The sequence below is a fragment of the Triplophysa dalaica genome, chromosome 5 (genome assembly GCF_015846415.1).
Source record: "Triplophysa dalaica isolate WHDGS20190420 chromosome 5, ASM1584641v1, whole genome shotgun sequence".
Lineage (NCBI taxonomy): Eukaryota > Metazoa > Chordata > Actinopteri > Cypriniformes > Nemacheilidae > Triplophysa > Triplophysa dalaica.
In genome coordinates, this window is record NC_079546.1 from 9,880,212 (window position 1) to 9,902,056 (window position 21,845).

At 36.9% G+C, this 21,845-nt stretch overlaps 1 protein-coding gene across 6 annotated transcripts in view; it reads left to right on the plus strand.

Moving 5' to 3' along the window:
* The first annotated feature begins 3,296 nt into the window (after positions 1 to 3,296).
* Positions 3,297 to 21,845, plus strand: part of syt1a (synaptotagmin Ia) — a 189,686-nt gene continuing 171,137 nt past the window's right edge. For 5 of the 6 annotated variants that reach the window (XM_056748122.1, XM_056748125.1, XM_056748124.1 and 2 more), the window contains exon 1: positions 14,156 to 14,260. The gene's annotated coding sequence lies outside the window, so the exon portion shown is untranslated. Of the gene's footprint in view, positions 3,315 to 3,599; positions 3,661 to 3,895; positions 3,975 to 12,302; positions 12,422 to 14,155; positions 14,261 to 21,845 lie in introns of those variants that run through there. The other variant, XM_056748126.1, reaches the window with a different exon arrangement.

Here is a 21,845-nt window from a genome sequence, read left to right on the forward strand (position 1 = left end):
CATGCAGGGTGATGACGTATGTCTGGCAAAATCTCAGCCTGCTGAGCCACTTCTGCTTCCATAGGGCTGAGGTTATTTGTCACCAAGAGATAAGGATGTTATGCTTACTAAAAAAAACATTCAAATTTCAGTGAACTGAAAGCACTACAGCTCAGCATTGTTGAGTGCCTCTGCTTTTATGCCGCCCGTAGCTGGAATCAGCTTCAAGAAGAGATCAGATGTGCTTAAAAGTTTGCAACATTTAAATCCAGAGCCAAAACTCATCTGTGTTGCTGTGCATGTACTGAATGAGCACTGTGCCATGTCCAAACTTATTGCACTGTATTTCATGTATAATCAATTTATTCTTAACTTAGACATATTTACATATATTCTTAACTGTTTAAATTCACTTTAAATCCATTTGTTAATCATTTTAAATGTAAAATTCCTTGTTTTTAATGTTGTGATTATTTTTATATGATTATTTTCATTGTTTTTATGTAAAGCATTTTGAATTACCATTTTATGAAATATGCTATATAAATAAACTTGTATCGCCTCTTTGATCAAGCCTTAAGTGCAAAGGTTTGCTTAGTTTTTAATCATATTTGTGAATGTAGCTTGAAACGGATAGCCTGGAGCTTTTCCCCTTTTTGGTCGTTATTCATTTTTCACCATGGACGCAACATGTGCCGGATGTGACACTGAACATGTTTGTAGAAATTTGTGGAGTTTGTTGGATTTTTGGTAGATCAGTGTGAATTAATCATAATTTGGCATGTAAGGGCAACTTCACATAACTCAAAAAAACCACATAATCGGTTTAATTTATATATCAACTGCATGCGCAATAAACAGTAGTAAAATAAACATGTATAAAAATGGAATATATAAAAAAGCAATTTGCCCCAACACTCAACCATTCTCCTATTCGATAACACAATGAAGATATTCTGAGGAATGTAACTGGTAACTAAACTAGATTGGCCCCCACTGATTTTCCACATGGGCACAAAAATACATTTCTTAAAGTTTTGTGTTCCACAAAAGAAAGTCATGCAGGTTGTAAATGTCACAAGGGTAAATAATTATTAATTATTGTTATATTTGGGGGGGGGGGGTTATCTCTTTAGATTAGTTCACACATGCACACAAATAATTTTGACTTTCCATAAACATAATTACTTTTAAACTGGACAAATTGTAACGTTATATGCCATATCCCAACCTTTGTAAACCAATCAACACAAAAGTCCCGCTTTGACATATCAGAGGAAGTTTCAGGAAGCGGACTAAACCAAATATTAAAAACTTGAATGCAAAATATTTACAGTTCGTGCATTGTAGAGATTTTTACAAGCTAAATAGTTTATATGCGAAAGACGGTACTAGCTCACTCTTGTGGTCAACACGTGTAGTACATGAAACTCGAATGAGTAAATAAAACAGGTCGTGCTGATTTTCTTTCAGTAATGTCGCTGTGACGTTTGGTTTCATCCGGCCCGCAGTTAACTTCCGGTCTGTGTTTGTTGATCGGTCTGGGTAGTTGCCAATAATATATAACTACTATTTTTTATTTTAATTATATTAATATTTATTTATATTATTGTATAATACTTATATTATATCAAATTAACGATTTTTTGAATGTTCATTTTATTAACAATTTCTTGAATGGGTGTAACTTTGTCACATTTAAAAACAACGTATGGGACATTGACATCTAGCGGTTAAGTTTAGTATCGCAAAAGTAAAACGGTTTTGATTAGGGAATCAAAAATATTAAAAATTGATTAAAAAAATTGTAAAAATTTGATAAAAATAAAAAACAAGTCCGCTTGGTTAAGACATTAAAGTCAAGGTTATTTGAATGCTATTCTCTTTTAATGTATGCTAAAAATTGTTATACATCTAAAACCTGTTGCATTCGTAGCTTTTTACACAAGACAGTTAAATCTCTAGGCAATATCAATAGCCTACATAATGCCTTTATAGGTTATCCTGAATAATGATGAAAGTTATAGGGCTGAATGATGCTCTCCTAGCATCACCACGGGCCTAAATCTCTTGGGCTCTTGGTTGTCAGATAAATAAATGGCTTATCAGTGTCTAATTTCATAATAGCTAATTATTGATCTGGATGAGTTGGCAGTGTAATTGAAATGAGGCTGGAACATTGTGTCTGAGAGTGCGGGGAAAATAGACGACCTCACAGTGAATCATTCACTTAGGTTCACAATAGACGTCAGTAGATTCGTGCCCTCCGGCAGATGAAGAATTTTCAGTAGATTAAAACTATATAATGATGAGATGCAAAAGGATGTGATATGATTTGCGAGATCATTTGACCTGCTTACTTCAAACAGGCTACACAAAATTCCCGCAGAATGAACAGGTTTCCATTAGTTATGGGAAGGCGTTTACTAATTAAAATTGAATACAAAAAGAAAATAATTCTACAAAAAAGAAAATAATTGCAAAATAAATGTAATAAACACGATATTTTCGACGTGTAAATTATCACAACAGAGGCGACGGCGTTTACTTTTAGGTGGACTGGGAGACCACTTATTCTTAAGTATAAAAAAAAGAGAAAGAAAGAAACAAAAATAGATGCAAGTAATTCTTAAGCTCACGACAACGTGTTCTCTATTAAATTTACATAAAAAGCTTTCAGAAATAATAAAGAGTGCCTTTGTGTGGCGTAATAAGATGCATTCGAGCGTTTTGTGAAAATTGCATGGTGTCAAAGTTGCACTTAAACACCCACAATAATTATAAACCCCAAATCAATCTAGCATTCATCAGGTTTAACAATCCCACATATTAGACATGCTTAGTTGAATAGTTTTTGCTTCTCAGCTAGCTTGCACAACTTCGTTGTTAAAACCTTTTAACTTGTAAAAAGGCAATAATCTATCCTACTAATTAAATAATAATAACTTGACACGTACTGCAAATTCTCTTGCAATGCGCTTTTAAATATATTTAAGTGTTTATTAATAAAGTTAAACAAAGTTTTAGTGTGAGATCAGGGAAAATCGCAGCGAACTCTTTCGACAGGTCATGGTGTGACAATTGTCATTAACTTTGTTATATTTTATTTTCGAATAAAATTCTACAAATATATTGAATTGAATAATTGAATATATATATATATATATATATATATATATATATATATATATATATATATATATATATATATATATCTGTTTAAATTACACTGCATGTTTAAAAAATAAAGTGCGAATAGCGTCCTACGCAAATCGCGCGTGATTTGTTATTCACGTATTCACGTATTCACGTGACGTTTGCTTCCTTGATGAGCGGTAGGTTTTGGATGTTTTCACAAATTACACATAAATGTTATTGTTTTTGTGTCACTTTGTCAATGTATGTCATTCCCTGGGCCTTTTCTGGGCCTTCGTTATAGGTTATGTTTTTTGTTGAACGTAACGTTACACAAGCTAAGCAGGTGAGCAGGTGCTTCACTTCAGTTCGTCAGGGAAATGTTGTTGTCAAGAACAGTTGTTGTTTTGTTGAACGCGAAATAAAGCCAGCATTGGTTTTTAAAGTGCAATATTTGTCCTGAGATATTATCTCATTATTAACAGGCACGGTCGTTGTGACTTTTTGAGATTTCGAGATGTTTCTGCTGAACGTTTCTAAACACAGGTAAATTAAAGCATGTCCAATAATGATGACGTAACTGAATATTATTCTGCAGATTATACGATGAAAGACAGAGGTAATTAATTTACTTTTCGTGATGTTGTTATGCTCATTTTATTTTATGTATTCAAAGTAGCCTTTTATTTTATTGTTTTCCCTCAATTTATGTGGTGCTGGGTCCTCTGGTGAGAAACAATGTCAATTGTGATTACTGAGAGATGCTTGTTCCTTAATTTAGATAGAAAAATACAGTGCATCACGGATTATCACCTTTGATTTCTTCAGCTTCAATTTGCAGATGTGCATCCACTGCACAGGTGAGTAATCACTGCGCAGACACATTCATCCACAGTTGGCACATAACAAGCATTTGCGTTCATAACTGGACAGTCCCACAACAAATGTAACATTTAGTGTACTGTTAAAGATAAACAAAGGTTTCCATTCTACACATTTACGCAAAGACCAAACAGAGAGAGAATAGATGAAGGTCTTGGCTTGAACCTGAGTTACACCATGATGTCAGGTTTTAAAACAAAATCTTCTGGTTTATTGTTAAATGTTCAGACTTGGTCAACATGTCACAATTTAAAAAAATTGTACTAAGTTGCGCTTTCTAAAAATGCTCCCCGGTCTGAAAGGTGGTGTCTAGGTAGTCATTTACCTCCTATGTTTGACCAAAAAGATCTAAGACACAGTGCCCTCCCACCCCATGCTTATCCTCAACTATCTGAGCTCCATTTAAAACATACAAAAGAAACCATTAGGTTCTGGAACCAGCATAGGGCAGAGTGCTTAAAAGGAGAATTAATTAGCAAGTCTAATTATGTGCAGTAAGAAGGGATCGATTTAAGGTCTGGCTTTAGGTCACCTTCGTAGATTGGAGAGATGAGAGTCCATGTGCATGGGTCCCAGATGAGAATGCTGACGTGCCATCAGCTCCCCGCTGTCAATATCATCAGCATTCCAGAGTTGTGCATTTACACAGTTTTCATGCAAAGTCACTTTTATTTCTCCCAACACTGATAGAACGGTACCTATAACTATCATGGCATTTATGTAAGTATTGACATAAATATAATAATGTACTGTAAATACTCACCGGCCACTTTGTAAGATACATCTACTTAAAGCAAATATCTAAGCAGCCAATGTATTTAATACAATCATTCGATTGTATTTAAAATGTCATATTTTACATTTTGCTATATATTATATTCGATATCACTTCTGTATATTTTTTGCATGGGGACTCTGGTACAATATATGATGATCTTCTACAAATCAGTATGGATGCCAGGACATTGCTGACAGCAGAAGATCTGTGTTATTTCAGCACATTATATCAATAAAAATCATTTCAGGACCTTTCACTAAATGGATAACTTGGATAATGGATTTCTACTCTGTTAAACAGCTAATCTGAGTCACCTTCAAAAAAAACATTTGAAGTGCCCAACAGATTATGGGATTTTAATGTGGACCTCATTTAGAAGAGTGCAGGGATCATGAAAGATGTAATGTTTGAGAAAGAAGGGTAAACTGTCTGCGATTAATACATACATGTAAGTCAGAGCTCAACAGTGACAGTAAAGAAAACTTTGTTTACTCTGAATTCGTCTGTCAGAAATGAACATGGATAGTGTCCAATTCTGATTGTTTTTGTTGTTTATGTAAAAATGTTCATAATGCATGACAATGAAAATTTCCGTATGAGCTTTTCAGTGACATGGGATACGATGTATGTAATTCTGCAAAACCTCAACTTCATTAAGCTGGTTTAGGCTGGTTTTGGTTTACCTGACCAGCTAACAAGTGGCCAGATGCATAAAACTTTAGTATCTTGTTTAAGTTCCACACTCTGCCTTTGTTCTCTTTCACAAATATCCACGCACACTTTATAAAACAACACCAGAACTTGTATGCATCTTGCAGCAGGCTAGTTGTACATTTTATTTCTACTGTCATGCCTCATCTTCTTCAAATTATGAACCCTCTATAGATTTTTTCCTTGCTTAATGTTGCGACTTTGCATCGGTTGCAAATATGCAGTTTTCTCAATTTAATAATTTGATAGACCACACTTTTTATAGTGTTCTTTACATTTTCGACAGCCCATTTCACACATTTTGACATGCTTAATGTTGTGTCTATGCGCATAATTGCTCTTCTTAAATATACACGTATGTATACAATTGTATAACCAGCATCTCACGGTCTTCTTGAAACATTTTTGATAATTTGGACAATCACACTGGCTTTACAACTGGATTGAAATGCAATAAATGTGTCTATCCAAGTCAATAGATCGATGAGGCAACAGGTGACTGTGACCTCACATGAGACTGCATCACTTAAAGAGTTTAGACCACCCCTTTTGTGTATTTTCAATATGGCCTGTCTGTAAATGATATGAACACACACAGTTCCTATCATTGAAGTGTTCGAAGAAACATGCCTTATCTGGAACCTTAAATAATCAGATGATCTAGGTGTATGATCATTTTCTCCCATCGGTCCTTGCAAATGGCTGTCATTTTGAGAACTCATCCAGTCTCATCAAATGATTAGAATTGGTTCTGTTATGTTAGAATCGTTCATCGAGGTGAGCCATCCATGTGTGTGCTGTTGAGTAATATTGGCGGAGCATATAGTGGCAAATATAGACCCTAATCCGAGATAGTAGAGTTTATGCACCACTGTTGTCCTGATTTTGATTGGCTGTGAGCTATACCATTGAATGATGGTTACATTGTAGCAAATAATCCTGTTGGAGTAAGGGGACAGACCATGTTTTTTTGTGCTAATGTTTTTGGAGGGGCTACCAGTGGCAGTCTTGACTTAGTTGGTGCGACTTGGACAAGATGGGAAGATGATGGAATCATTTTAAGAATTAGAATAATAGAAACTCATTGAAATTTAAAGAATTTCACTGTCTTGTGGGTCTAGACCAACGTTTGCTCTGTGAACTACAATAAACCGTATTTATCCAATCAAACGTTTATCATCCACCTGACTCAGAAATCTGATGCTTTCGGCCCAGACCTCCGATTGCTCATTTCAATGAAGTGATTTCCATGTTTCCTCTCCACTATTGCTTTCCACCTCTTGTTCAGCCAGCCCTGTCCTTGTCACAGGGTTCTGACAGGCAGACGAGCTGACGGACGCCCACACTCTGTAATCTAATTTAGCCTGCAGAACGAATCAGCCACATGGAAGTCACAGTGTGAGGGTCTCTCCTCACTCTCAATCGTCTTATTTTATATTTATCTCTTTTCTTTTGCCGCCCCATGTAAATTTTTTCATATTTCCTCTTTTTCTCCCATTCGGAGTCAAAGATGACAGGGTAGCGGCTGGTTGTCACACCATCCATCAGACACTGACAGGCGTCTGACCAAGACTCTGGTGAGGAAAGGCACTGATCTGTAAACTACTGAATGAGTGACACGCGTGGGCCCGGGGGGCGAGGAGGGGCCTCCCCGCATGACTCACTCTTATGCGGACAAAGACAGTCAGATATCATTGCAGTCTTGGTGGCACATGACTAATCTGTAGACTCAGCCTAGTTATGTGTTCAAATTCTTCTCACTCATGGAATTTCTTATGAAGCATTGTTAAAGACATGGTGGTACTCATGTAAGCAAGTAGCTTGTTATCTTTCCACATCACGTTCCAACATTTTCTCCCAATTGTTGCTGTAATTACCTTTTAATCACTGCAAATTACAGTTTTGCTCTGACGTGACAATTAAATGAAAAAATATAGATTTGAAAAGCACTGCTGGAATATTGGGGCAACACAGCGAAACAGTAGCACAATTGTTTGCACACATTGTTTCAGTACATAAAATGGTTATAACTAAGCACCCTCAACTCAGTTTAACCAGGTGATAGATATGCTGACATAATGCGGCAGTCTACATAATAGTAGGTATTAGGTATTAACATACCTAATTTATATGTAAATTAGGCTTATCATAGATTTTTAGAGATTGCAGCATGTAAAATCAGGAATTGTGACATTTAGATTGGGTCCACATTAATGGGCCAGTGTGAAGTTTTTTGGAGTCTCTAAAGAAATTCAATATAATACACAAAACTGTATGTCTTCAGAGTAGATGTAATGAAGCGTTATATTTGTATTACCTTATCATGATCTATTTCCAACTACATACACTGAAGGTCCCCTTGAATGGAATTCACCATGTTGTTCTACAGAAGCCCTTGACAGACAAACTGCTCTACAGACCGCGTTTTGTAAATACGTTATCTTCTTCGGTAAACAAGTGAAAATGCGACAACATCTTAGAGTTGTACAGCCACCATAGTGCTTCAAATGGGATGGTCGGAATGAGCCGTGGATTGCAATTCACAACCTCACCACTAGATGCCGCAAAAATCTCCACATTGCTTCTTTAAAATTGTTATCTGATTTATAACACACAACAGCATTCAGGCTTTTGTCTCATTTACCGTCACCTTATTTTAGTTTTTTGAGTGGTTTGTAAACACAAATAGATAATAAGCTAAATTCTAGCTTATGATGCTGAAAATGTACCAATATCTTGATATTCTGTTTACAAGTATATCAACCACAGAACAACAGAAATCTTCTGCTGTGGTGTAGATTTCATTATTATTTAAAGCAAAAGTCTCTGGAGGCCTCAGATGTTGGCTGCTGATGGCTACATAGAAAAATAGATCTGTGCACTTTTGATTCCCAGGCAGCCAGAGGCGCTATCTATTGCTGCAGATGGCCAGAGCCAATCCATTGTTTTTTCATTGGTTTGTAATTATTGTTTTGCCACTGCATAACATCACTTTGATTATTTTAATCATCATGGTATAGGTTACAGAGACCATGTGAACATGATATTCTACAGACTGATGTTGGTGAATCGTTGTATGACTGTAATCAGTATTATGGAGAGTAACTTTTGACCAATGTTGGACCAACATTAGCTGTGAACGACAGGGGCAAGGCCAGGCTAATGAAACCGGCAACGGTTCAACGCCTGATACAATTCTTCTTAGTCTACAGGGGGAACATGCCAGGTCGGAGCTCTTCTAACACTAGGCCAACATTAGGCCCTAGTTTTCTGGGAGTGCTGGGCTGAGGCCAGGCTTTTGCTGAGGGAGAACTATTTCTGAAGGACACTGGGGAGGGTACAGCTGGTGTCCCTGCTGTTCAGTGTGTAAAGTAGCCAGCCTGCTGAAAGAAACCCAATCGGATGCTGCTGAGAAACCTTCTGTCCTCTATGGATTTGACTCATTGCTTTTTCTTCTGTTCACCTCTGTTGTGTGTACGCATCCAAAATTACTGTATACCAATGTACTGTAGTGTACAGGACAAAAGTTATTTTTACAGAATTGGCATCATCTACGGCAAAGTTGCAGTAGTAGTATGTGTGAAGTAGTACTATTAGTAATAAAGATGCTTTATTAGTCACAAAGATGCTTGGTAATAGAGATAACCTACATAATTAAATGATGGAAATTATTCCTAGACTCTTATATTTGCTTATGTACTTATGCACATCACAAGGTTTTACGTGATTTACCATATTAATCTCTCAGAGTTTTGATTTATTTGAATCAAACTAACGGCTAGACATTGGGCCCTTGATTTGATTTAATGTTGAATGTGATTGACAAATAATACTTTCTCCTAGATTTGTTTATTTTGTTGATCGGATATTCTTGTCAAGCCAAAATAAGTCATTCCCCTAAAATCTGATGGCAAAAAATGATTAAAGTGGGCGTAACACACAGGGTTATCTCATATTAATCTTGAGTACCTATAGAATAGTATTGCATACTTTGTATCTTTAAAGAGTATTTAGTTTGATCACATTTATAAAAGATAGATACAGCTTTACGATTTTTTCCGAAAGCATACAGCGCGTGCAGGGGGGAGGGGTAGGCTGAACCAAAGCACGTGCTAACCCATAGTCAACAAAACACAGACATCATTTTCACTCACCGCATACGGTTCATGACCGGTATCTTTTAGCGCTGGGACTGCTCCATATATCAGTTTCAAACGATCTCCAAATCCAGCGTTATATCCACAGTTTATATAACATTCATCACCCAAATGCAGTGAACAAACAAACTTCGCGATCATATGCTCTCTCTCTCTGTCCTGGTTACAAGTGAAAGTGACGTCTCCTTCTCCTGCTCTCCTGTGGCCTTGCCGCGTGCTTTTCCAAAGTCAGAATGCATGGCACATTGTTGCAGGGCCGCTTTAAAATGTTCTTAATGTCGAAACACCAGATTTTAGCCTTTAACTTTTTACTTGAACCTAAAATGATCATGGTCACATTTGTTATTACTGTTCCCAGTTCCTCGCCAATTCATGTCATGCTCTGTAGAAGAATGACATCGTTTACAAAGACACACGCTAAAGTAAATGTGATGAAATAAATATGAATGCTTTTTGGTATGCTTGTTAACATAACTTGAGTCACATTTTTACACATTATGTCATTGACATTCGGTCAAACACTCTCTGCATGAAAATTGGTCACTTGAAAATTGAAAGGAGCTCTCATTTCCTTTGACACAAATCCTCTCGCTTCCTGTAATGCATCTAATGGATTAGTAAATATGACATTGCAATGTTTGCCGGCACAGTCACAGCCACCTGCACCATACTGCATACCAATTCAAAATAAGCCATGATGACTATAATTAATATTCCAGCCAGCTTCAGTCCACATTAAATAACCTACAAACTCCATCAATAATGCCTGATCTTTGGTTTCTTTTGCTTTCACAATAGCATAGCGAAATCCCCATTTATTGTATTTAAAAACTATAGAGTTTCGTTTGCTCTTCATGTCGAGAGGTGTTGTGAGTGTATCAGGTTGTCTCAAGGTAAGAGTTGTTATGCAACTGAAGCAATGACTTTGTACTTTGCTGATTGCTGTTTTTGATGACACTATTTTCTGCACTGCAAACAGAGTGGCAGCTCCCAAGAGACTGCGGCAGGTGCAATAAGGGCAGAATGTATACTTAGTCAATCTGTTTAAAATAGAGACTTTGTCATTCAGTTGTCCTTAGGTTACAATGTTACCATTAAGTGCCCATCCTATTTACCACTCCCTGTCATAGAAGAGGGTTACATTTGAGAAGGTTACCATGGTGATTCAGCAGGATGCACATAATGTCATGTTACTGAAGATGCATTTAAAGCCAATTAGATTTGCTATATAGTGTAGATAGCATGACGTTTAAAATACTACATTTTTTTTAAATCGCAATGAGGTACAGGAGCGCATGACTTGAAATTGAGATTTTAGGTCTCAGAGGTTTAAGGTATCAGCTAATGCTTGTTTTAAATATTTTATATTATTTGATTATAACTAATTTAGATATAAACAAGATAAATAAATTTTCATAATGTTACTCATTTCTGCAGATTTTAGACATGGATGCCTGCACACACAGACATATCTTTTTCTACAACTTTCCATGGACTTTAATTCTTTATACTGAACTTATTTTTTGTCCCATTTTCTTCTAACTTTCACTTAATGTTATGAAATTATTTATTGTATTTATATAACCTAAACTAACTGAAAGAATTTGTAGTACACTTCACAATATTCTTGTTTAGTACATTGGATTCTGTGTTTCACACTTGTATATAAAAAAATCATTTATTTATTTATTTGAAACTAAAGAAATTACTCGTTTACCCTTTTATTTATTTTATTTCTTTGCCCATAAGCAATGAGCTGGTCTTTAGAAGTGGAGCCATTTCAAAGTGAAATTCTAACCTAAGCTTCGATGAACAGGTGCACTTAATGACATCAGACAACCCATTGGAATCAGCTATTAGCTTATATCAGTGGTACAGATCCTGGCCATTTTAAATTTAATGAACATCAGACAGAATATTAGCCACTCTATAAGCATCCTTGGAAACTGGAGGTCGGGCTAGCCCCTGAATTCATCTTTTTAATTAGCACCTGCCCTTCCCTGACGGTGAGCCCCGCTTGCATTGATGAAGCTCTCTCAGGGGAAATCGCAACCTCCACACCTAGACATTCTTCTGAGACTTCTCTATCTGTGTGCATGCAAGCATGTTTGAAAGTTTCCATGCCGGGATCTCCCACATACACCTTTATGTAAATACAGTGTCTTTATTATCTCACTTGTTTCTCGTAGAAAACAATGAGATTAAACACAGCAGATGAAGATTTTACATTTGCTTCTGAGATTTCACGAGAAATAAACTTTATTGTCAACAATAACTATAAAGTCTGCACTAAAATAATAAAGTCTGCAATCAAAATTAAATTGTAGATTTTTCATCAAAGACACACATTTCACATTTTTTGCTACTGTCAACAGTTGATTATTTTTAGGCAGCAGCTATTTGCCCTAAATGTAAATAGCAATAGTTGCTATTTACACTTAGTGAAAATAGCGACAGATGGTATTTACACTAAGTTTAAATAGAAGTAGGTTGTGTTTACACTTAGTGAATGTAGCAGCATTTCTACCAGGAAAGAATCAAGAGGCAGAGAATATTGAATGTAATGAATAACATTTATTTATTGACAAACATAATATCAAATATAAGACTTGATGTAGGCCCGGTCTGTATTTGTATCTGAGGGTTATGGATTCTTGCAGATCCCGCCTTAGATGAAGGCAGGGGCGGAACCTACCCCCGGAGGCGGGATGAGGACTGACATGGTGGTGGGGAGGATAGAGGGTGGATGCTTACTTCGATGTCTGCGAATGAGATGGGGGTGAGTACCGTACTTATACACTCCTAGGGTTAAGTGATAATTTGCTTGGACCATTTAGAAGGATGACGTAACATTTGTTTCTTCTAGTCAAAAAGTAGTTACATTAAGTCAAAAGAGTCGTTACATGCTATTGGTTCTTATAAAAAGTGGCTGATAACATTACTATTTGCAACTCCGTATTGTTATGCATTAAACATTATGCAATAATAACAGACTTTAAATCGTTATATTTATAAAAAATATTAAAATAATGGCAACTTATTGAGATATTAAAGTTCTACACCTACCTTACCCTAAATTTTACCCTAAAATATTTTGAATATACATTTTATTGAAAACAAACCCTTTATGATCTGTAATGTGATAGAAAAAAGAACTTTTTCAGCGAGAGGTGGATAAGAACCCTGGTCTCCAGTGCTAAACAGACTTTACACCTTTCGCCAATGGAGTCCAGTTTGAAAAGGTGTCATTCTTACAGTCTGTTCCCACCAAATCCCAATGAAGTGTTAAGCACGAGTGATTTACATGTTAAGTCAATGCAAAGACCCGATAGGACATCCTGCGGCGCGCTTCGTGCGATTGAGGCGGTGCAAATGATGCGATTCGAGCAGCGCAAATTCAGCGTTTCAGGGGAGTTGAAAAATCTGACATTTGTCAAAAATTCACACTGCGTTAACCAATCAGGAGCATGCTGTTGTAGTGAAGTGATTATGACGTAACAAGCGGAGGCAGGAATCCGAAACAGCAATAGAGGACAAAATTATCGTTGCTGTATGTGAATAACCGGAGCTTTAAGATACTTACTTTACTTTTATCGAAACAGGAATAAAAAGGATCTTGCTTGGAAGAAAGTGAGTGAGGAGGTCAGACACTCTGGTAAATAGTAAAAAACGCTTGTTACACAATTTGAGGTTAATATATATATACAAGACTGGAGCCGCCTGGCAGAAGGCCCTCCCATGACGCACATTCGAGTCTGTTGTGAAGTGAATTTCATGCGCGAATGAAGCGAGTAAACTCAAAATGTACAAGCGTCCAACTACACGCAAGTCGCGTTTGGTGGGAACTTTATATTACACTTTCTCTATTCCAATCATATATTGGTGGGAGGAGCTAGTGCAAATAGTCTCTGCCAACAAGGCGGTCTAATAGACACTCTGTTATTTTTATTTCTCTTAAGGCACTTTAGGAGACACATCTACAAAGTTGATGCTTCACTAAAAATGCAGTTATGTCTCCTTTGCTATGAAGATCAATCTTTGAACAATAAAAATTTGAGCAGTAAACTTGTTCCCAAGAGGGTTTCGTAGACGTCCTTGCGTGTTCTTACCTTGCCTCCACCCTTTGCTTAGGATGTGCGAGAATGCTTATTCTATCTGAGAGGGTCATCTTAGTTTACCGCTGGCAGAGCCATTGCCCTGCTGACTGCATCATTGTCCTTGATAGCCAATCACAACCAAGGACTCAGTGATGCTGTGCCACTCTCTCTGGAGGGATTCCGAAGGAAGTGCCTCGTGATGCCGCATGGTTAAACGAGCAAGAGTTCCTTTCTCTCCTTCCCTCTATTAAATTCTGGACAAGCTGCATGCACTGTCTGGTTTTGACAGGGATAGCACATTGTACATGCACACTACTCCTTGCAGGCTAAGAAGAGCATTGTGACAACAGCAGCTCTCGTTCCGCTCCCTCCCTTCCTCTCTCTCTCATGCTCTCGCTCTGCCCACCTATACCAGACAAGACTCCTCCTCTCCATCTCTCCGTGACTCCCTCTCTGTTGCATATGATCTGCTCTTCACTTCTTCCCAGCTGAAGCAGGAGATAACAGCACGATACCCACAGGTAGGCACTTATGTCTTCTCTGTTAAGTGCTGCTAAAGTTGCATTCAGATATCCAGGAATCCCTGGTTTGACGTGCGTCGGATGCAAAATCTATTCTGGTCAGTAGAGTGTGCCATCAGAAATGCCCGCCCCTACAGCGTGGTATTTGTTTTCACGCCAACACTGATTTTAGCATCGTTTCTTGGCGCCTTCTGGACAGCTTGGGAAGGTAGAGGTTTAGTGGATGGTTAGTTCCTGTGAGAAACCCATCATCTACTGACACGCTTAGCTGAGATGTGCTTATCCAAGTAAAGGGAAACGCTTCGTGGCTGGATATCGGAGATGTGTTTTCTTAAGTGAACGTCTGTGTGTGGGAGTGTGCGTGCGGGTGGATGGCTGAGAAGGGAGGGGAAGTGGAAGCTGAGTAGCTGTATTCATCCCATGGAAACTAATCCTGTTGTAGTCCTTCGAATCAGATAAAACACTCTTACTCTGCTCTTCACTTGTGAAGGGTTTATCTGTGGCTGTGGATGGTGGAGAAAGTCGTTCTATAATGCAAGATAATTCAAGGAGTGATAGAGGCTCTTCCTGCCATTTAAACCTTTATTTGTTCTGCTCTGTGAGAATGCGCGGGAATCACAACAGCAGCGTGTATTCAGAGGCAGATGATGTCTCCGTCGATTTAGCGTGCCAGCAGGAGAGATTTAGATCTTAGGGGAAAGTATTTTTGCCTGGTCTGAATCGCGAGTGTGACTGTTTGCAAGATCTTTATCAAACCATACTTGAGCACTTAAGAAAGGCTTTGCATACTTCAATTGATACAATATTTTTAGTTATTGTTTTGTGAAGGACCACAGTGGCTAGCTGCTACCCACACTAACAAATCAGCATGAGCCTGGTCTCACTTGCAGTCTGTCCTTGCGTCTGTCATTACCTCATATCTCTGTTGGGCAGATCAGCGGTTGCTATGCACGCCTAGTGAAAGCGAGGAGCAGGGATTGCTCGGCTGTAGCCGCGGGCTTATCCAATTCAGCTGTGCAGATCCTTCTCTGGAATACATTAATGGAGAGGAGGTGCGTTAAAACAGTTGCCAAGTGATACCAGAGAAATAGCTCGAAAAACTCATCAAAAAAGAGCAGCAGATCACATTAAGATGCCGGTGCGATAATTGTAGTCTCAGCTGTGGTTCTTAGAAATGTACCATCAAAGCAATGCATTTAATGAAATGTCTTTAGATTTTTTGGCAGCAGCATAATGGTGAACTTGAAATAATCTACAAAGTTGGTTCTGCATTTTCATTTTAGCTGTGGGTTAGAATCAGTAATGCTTTTTAACGTAGTAAGATATAATAGTTATAATTGTTGATATGTGAAAGTTCTCTTGCTTTGATAGTTGAAAACAACAACGCCTTTTCAAGGAGGAGCTGTTGGCCTGAGTAGATCCCTTTCCCAAGAGTGTGATAGACATGTTTGCCCATGAGATATATTCTAACAACCACAGCAGCATAGCGCAGTTGTACCTGTTTGGGCAATATGGGATGGCAGATGTTGGCCCAAATATGTCACGCCCCCTGAAGTTGCCAAGGGCAACGTCATGCATTATCAGCCTTGTTAAAAATCTATTAATGAGGTGAGATGCAAGCCTGGAAGGTAAAGTTAGCAAACTTCTATTGTCCATCGTGTTAAGAAATTGTACACATCTACTTTGTGGATTAGGATCAGTCATTTGGATGATATTTTTGTATCCTAAAAAATGTACACTTGTGTGATTTAAATTTGATAGCAGACGAATGCATCACATATGTTTCTGTACATGTGTGCGTGCGTGTCCTTAGAGGCCAAAGCGTTGTTAGGAGTAATAGAAGCCAGAAGATAAAAATAGCATCTCTATTATGATTTGACCTTGGACAGCTGGATGCATGGCTGCAGATATCTAGACGAGAGAAGTGCACGGATCACTGACATGCTCCATGAAAGTCTGGGGCAGTAAATGTGTGCAAAAAGGTATATGTTTTAGTCATGTTACACCAGAGCAGAACACCATCTCTGTCATACTGTCTGTGTCCGAGGACAGAACTAGGACAGATTTAAAATCAATAATATTGATATTACAGGGATGGATTTACTAATTTTACACTCATTGCAGTGGAACGTCCTGCGTCAAGATTAAACAGTTCAGGCTATAAGGGCTTGTTATCATTTATCTTCATTAGACAACTCACAGTGGAAAGATTGTATTGAACGTTGCAACGGAACAGTTGCATCAGATCAGGCTGTAATTTTTATCACGAGAAGCGAGGCCTCATGGGTAATGTTGTTGTATAAATATCGTTTGACTCTCAAGGTCAGTGAAAGAGCAATGAGACAATGTGCTTTAAAATAATATACACGCCTTATAAAGCTCTGACTTTAGAATCATTTGTTAAAAGTTAATATATATTTTATGCACTTTTAATGAGTTGAGTCTTGTCCTTGTGTGAGAGATAATATTACTGCTCTCCAAGCTTGTGGTTTGGCTTTTAATCGCATATTTTTGGCAGATTATGCATAACTGCACTGCACAGTATGCACAGTACTATAAATAGAACACAGCATAACAATAATTCTGTTCTTATTGTCACATTCACAGTCTACCACTGGTATAAATGACCTTTTAGAACGTCTGCCTGAAATGTGATTATCGATAAAAGCGTCAGGAAAAACGACTCTTTGGTGGCAAAATAGCTGTGATTTATTTGTTTATTTTTACTAGAGAAATACAGTAGATGCAGTTGCCATATCGGGGCTGCTCACTGTTCCACATATTGCTAAGCAACGGAGGAGAGGTCCTTAGAGAATGTAGCCAGGCTTCTGACTCCATAACACAGCCTTGGCACATACACACAGATGGTGGTGAGCGAAGCTCTTTCCATAGCTTTTGCTACGCCTGCGTTGCCATGGCAGTAACATATGTGCACGGTTAGCGGAAGTGATGTAATCTCTCAAATCAGTGAAGTGCAATCTCTTGAAGGGTGTAATCAAGTTGGGAGGCTTTACCTATGCCAGGGAACGACCAGAATAGATCATCATTCACCTACAGACAGATCATACTATTTTGTGATGGGTATATTTATGAGACCCTTTCTAGCTATCAAAGCGATTTAGATCTATTAATTTTAATTATTGCTGTTAATTCTTTCTATTATTCAATTTAATTTATTACATTATACTGTATGTTGACATATGATTCAGTCATCATATCTATTGGCTATATCAATATTTGCTGAAGTAAACTCCCAAATGAGGGCAATTAGACAGACAAGTTGAATTATTGGACAGACTTAACAATAACTCAATTGATGTCAATATTTAGTTTACTTCCAATATCACTATAATTGAAATAAAACACTACCCTGTCCAACAGTTCACAACAATCTGTCCAGGGTGGATTTATTAGCTGTTCACACATTTTTCTTTAATTAACTATATGAATTAATTATTCAGTATTTTAAATTTATAGCCGTACAATTTTGATATACAGAAACATAGATATTCTTACGAGGGTCCAGAAACGTGTCTTTGTCTGGTTTATTATGGATATGAATACCTTGATCATTTGGATCTACCTATGATAATACTAGGATTACATGATCAATACAGAATTGATTAAAACAGTAAAAGGTGTTATGGCTTTACAAATGCCCTCTTTAATGAATCAGATGTAGGGCTGAGCTCTACCACTTGCTTAACATGAATAATTTAAAAATGATTGTTGTAGCCCGACTATTTATGATTGTCTTGACAAATTTTATTGATACAGCCAGTTGACCCTTGGCGTGTAGTTTGATTGACAGGCAACCGGACCAATCATGCCGATGATATTATGCGCCATATGTTGCTATTCGGCATTTTGTCCGACTATCAAACCATAGAGTTTAACCGGCTGTCCATTACGTGGTTTTAAAAAGTATTTTGCGATTGTGTGAACATGATCCCTGCTAAAAGTCATGGCACTGTGGAATCTAAGTTGTGATAATGTACAACAATAAAGACTTCTTTAAACAGACTCGGACAAGAAGACTTGTCCAGAGTTTTACTTCATATGATCCGCACTGAGGGACTGTATCTCATCAACACTGGCAGAATTTTTTCGGAGGTAGAATTTGATCTTTATTGTCATTATCACAGTTTCACTGTTGCCTAAACGCGCTATCCAGACTTTATTTCGTCACAATCTTTATTTTGTTTACTTTATTTCTATTCACTTTAACATCCTCAATATATACTTCAAATATATATTGCAGACTTTCTTATTGCTTTTGGCTGAAAGTAGATATGTTTTTTTTGTTTCCCAGAAATAATTATTTCACAATAAATATTCTTTAGCCAATAACTTTGACTGATGTCGGACATAGTAAAAACATCCTTGTGATCATTATCAGGTGACGATGTGTCATATTTTGTTATAATAATAGCCTAGACATATGATTATTATTTACAGCATTATATAAGTTGTATTTTTATTCATACAGTCATTCATTTTATACATTAAATCACCGTAAATAATGGGAAGTTTAAAGGAAATACTTAATTTTGCGATTATTCTTGAATATTTTAAATTAAGACTACATAAATTATAATGCATCTAACATCTTAATTGTAATGACTTAATAGCTTTGAGTTATACCAGACAAAAGACCAAGATTTCAGGAAATTTGGTGGATAGGGTGGGACTTTGCTACCGCAATGGAGATGTTTGTTAGGGCACATCTTAACTCTTCCCTATTGCTGAATAAATAATTTTGATGGTAACACAAATTCTATATAATTTATTTGTCTATTTAGCACCCACACATACCAACCAGAAATGATCCACATCCACAGTAATATTGTACTGTAATTTCAAATCAGAATTTCTTTTTAATCCCACATGATGCTATATTTTAGTTTATTTTAGTACAGACAGAGGGCTCTGCATCTAAATGCCTGTTTACCAGCCCAAAGGCATCAGAAGATATTATGTGGCTAGGTGTGTGGGAAGATTGGGATGTGTGATTGATCGAGGGAAAATATTTCCCATTCCCCCTGGGAAAAGTTCTCTGAGAAAATTGCGTTTTCAGATTCCGTATTTCCAGCGCCAAGTTGACATCCTTCCAAGCAAAAACTCCTTCCAAGCAAAACTGTTTTCACTACTGTGTGTCAAATGTTATTAAAGATAAACCACACCTGTTTAGATGCCCCAGTCACACACCAGCACCCCACTGACATCCCCCTGCTCTCACACCACTGCTTGAAGGTGAGCAAGGCGACGTCAGGGTGGATTAATTATTACTAAAGGGCAGATTCTTTCACTAAGGTGGGCTGAAGGACATTTTAAATAGTTTATGAATCTTATAAGAGAGGAAAGAAGAAAGCTAGACAAAGAAATGCCATCAAACTGCAGTTTGTTCCTCGTTCAGAAACTACTCACGCAGCATCAGAGGGAAATTACTATCCCAGCATGCATCAGAAAGCTGATTTCTTTGCATCAAAGAATCAAACCAATGCAGTTGGAAAGATACAACGTATGTTACAAGCATGTTATGAAATCAACACATCTCTTTTGTGTGGGTATTTACATTTATTTAGTTTTTTGTCTATTGTTTACAGATTCGGACTATAGTGTACTCTGCTATAGTCATAACATATTTCAATTATAAAGCAAAGTATGGCAACAATTTACCAGAATGCCTTGTTATTTCACATGAAATTGCGTAATCTCTTTTTATTTGGAGCAGATGTAGGCATGTTCTTTTATACAAGTGAACAAATCAAATCAACAGTTTTGTTATAATTCATTTTGTTATTACTTTTAATTTTATATTTTTTGTTATGTTAATTCGTTTTTTTGTAATCAGTATTTTATTATTTGTTTAATTTTATATCGTTTATTTATGTTTAGTTAATGATTTTTGTTTTGTTTAAGTTTGTCAGAATATTTAGTCATAAAAGTCATTAATATCATAATATTCTATTTATTTTCAATAAAAATAAATAATTATTTTAGTTTGAATAAACCATATGAACATTTATTTGGATTTGGAAAGACGAGGATAAGGGTGAATAAATAATGACAAAATGCTTAACGATTTCAAGAGAGTTGTACAGTTTTGTACAGTCTCATGGAATAGATAATGGATTTGCTATTTTATTAAACAGAGCCTACTGTATTATATTAGTTTTGAGATCGCCCCATCAGGCTCGACTGCATCCATATGGGCACAGTTATTGCAATGGAAAGCCTGGTGATAGAGAGAGATGGAAAATGTCTTTAATATCTTTTTTGCACTTCAATCTTAAGGTGTGAACTACAATAGCTGTTTAATATAAGTGGAATAAGGTGCATGTACTGGCTACCTCTTTTCAAATGCCTGCCTCCTCTTCCTCTCATGCAAACATCCTTGCTGTCGCTATGGCGACCAAGTCTCATGGCCAGTCTAGCTCGTCCTTGTAAAGATGTACCACCCTCATTCCATCCTCTTTCTGGGTTAAAACCCTGCAAATGACTATGGAAGCTCTAACTTTTAATTTAAACAAAAAAAGTTTTTTGCATTTGTCATTGTAGTGTATGCCTGCAAGCCTCCTTTTCTTCTAATCTTTTATTGAAATCAGTCATCCTCAGTTGGCGGACCGCGGTCCAGATCCGGACCGTTGCTTCATTCCATCCGGACCCCGAGACATGGCCTAATAACCATTTAAAACTTTTGACTATTTTGGTCATTTAAATTGAGCCGCACGTCTAAACAGCAGAGAATCACATCACACACGCTCTCAGGAACATTTATGTTATTGATCTTTTGAAGCTATATCCTCTAATATCTTTATCTAGCACCAAACGTGCTTCATTTGAACCCTTTCCACTCCGCGCACGCAGCATGAAGAGCAGCAAACACGTGCTTATTTTAACAACAGTAGGGCAGACACCCAGAGAAGGTAAATGGACACCCAACAGTTAACAAAATGCAGCAATGTTTAAGCATTTGTATCCGTCTGTTTACTGTTTGCTATATGCCTCAAACCTTTCAACCAGATTTGTGATATTTTATTAACAATAACGTTATATCTACATTTAAAATTAACATTATTGATCAGCATGTAAACATTTGTGACCCAGGCTAAAGTCTTATTATCTAATTGATTATTAGATAAAAAACATAAAAGATTATTTTCAAGCATTAATTTCACAAAGATATTGTTATATTTTCACAGAATATTCTGTAAGGTGATTTTATGAAGGACTTTTGCTGGGTTTTCACAAGCAGGGTCACATGTTCTTATTGGGAAATTATTTAAAGATAGAAGTGGTTCTGATATGAATGGCATGGATAGGCTAATTTAGTAAGTAACTTTGTTTTCTGTTTATGATGAGCATTTTAATTGTTACATTACATTTGCTGTTTGTATGTTGTCAGTAGTTTTTTTTAATTACAAATATGAATGATCATACTTCTATTAAGAGGGCATTCCCCTAAAGCCACAGAGCCTACAACTACTGTGGATATAAAAATATAAAATAAATGGCCTGATAAAATAACATATCTTTATTACGGTATATCCAACTGGGCTAAATTGACTAAATATTTATTTAT